The sequence below is a fragment of the Lucilia cuprina genome, chromosome 5, assembly GCF_022045245.1.
Source record: "Lucilia cuprina isolate Lc7/37 chromosome 5, ASM2204524v1, whole genome shotgun sequence".
NCBI lineage: Eukaryota > Metazoa > Arthropoda > Insecta > Diptera > Calliphoridae > Lucilia > Lucilia cuprina.
The window spans coordinates 15,430,948-15,432,740 of NC_060953.1; positions in this window are offsets into that span (position 1 = coordinate 15,430,948).

The following is a 1,793-nucleotide window of genomic DNA, read 5'->3' on the forward strand; positions in this document are numbered from 1 at the left end:
CATTTAATTAAGTTATACTATACAAAATTTTTAATATTTTCAAACGAAATACGTGCAAGCTTTCGTTATCACTTAATTTAATAAGTGAAATCTTCAAATTACATTTCAGTAAGCAAAGAAGTATAATATCATTTATGAGACACATTTAGTGATGCTGTTTAAAAGCAATGAAATTTTTTTAATTATTACTCTTAATGTGAATATATTGTAAACTGTAATTTTTATGAAAGCATTAACTTTTTCATGTTTCTTTTTTACGTTTCACTGGTCATGGAATATTGTACAATATTTATGGTTTAATATTTTTATATTGGGTCAAGTTGTGTCTTTTATTCATGCAGCTGCAGAAGAAGATATTTACACACACATACACAGTGCATTATAAAGAAATGAAAAACTCTTATAATTTGTTCAATATTCTTACTGAATGGATGTTTGCTATCTACATACGAAGGTATATATTTAGAACAATGTTTTGAAAATAAATTAATGTTTCAATGGCTTGTGGTCTACTGCCAAGTTATAGCTATGCTGTGGAAAAATGTATGTAATAATATAGGTTGCATATATAAAATGTTGTAAGAAGTTAATTGTTTAGGTGTCAATAGTTTCAAATTGTAGTCAAATTATATTTCAAAGTATAAACTTATGTGACTGGGTCATGATTCTTATGATTTAGAGTAAACTTTTATATTACTTATAATTTTATTTATGAGATAAATAAAATCGAAAGCCTTGTATAAATAAATTTAATATAATATGTAGATTAAAGGTTTCATTCGAGGACATTCGTCTGAATCCGAATGTGCCCGTAATCATGTGTATCCGCTTAAAATATGTACCATCATACCAACCTTAAATTTGATAATTGTGAGTAGATTTCTCGTCACGATCTTTGTGATTCTACCCACCATAGGATCTTTGTGATTCTACCCACCGTTTTATTATTCCCATGTGCCTTATTCTCACTCATATTTACATATACCCTACTCTACTACAGTGGGAACGATATTTTGCGTTTGTGCTGACGTTAAAAGTATACCAATCGGCTCGGAAGTACTTTCTGGGTCGATTTAGCTATAACCGTCTGTCCGTACGTCCGTCCGTCTGTCTGAGTGTCTAAGATAATTTTATGAAATTTTGCATATAATCTTTCTTTGGTCCTAGAACGATATTGAAAATAGTTTGAAATCGGTCCATTATTTTGCCTACAACGGTACACCAGTATGGCCTTGGGCTCATAATTAAGTTGAATGTTGTATTATGTCAACAAAAGTCAGAAAACTTAGATTTATAGAACTATATATGACTACCCCATACAAATTACCCTTTAGAAAATGATTTGAAGGTCAAAATTTCCTTATAAACAATAACACCACGATTAAATTCTACATAAATAACTTTGAAGTAGTCGTAAATTCCTCTATTTAAATCTAATACATTCACCCTATTCGTTGTGGACTGCTCCTTTGAGGCCTTTTATCCATGTAATGAATGTCGATAGTTTTAACGTGAACACCTGCCTTGACAGCCTTATTTCACGGTGGTCTTTTCTATCCACTGTGTAGACTTGAGAACGGTCTACCATCGCCCCTTTATTCTTCAATGAAGAACTCAGCTGGCGATAATGGTACATTGTCTTTGGCCGGTCCATGCACAAGTTCTTTGCTGAATACGACACATTTATTATAGGTAGACGGTAGGGGTGAGGCCCGCCGTACCTCTCATTTATCCCGTTCCATATACACTTAATACCAACTCATTTCCAACGCTTAGTCCCACAGTCACTCGAC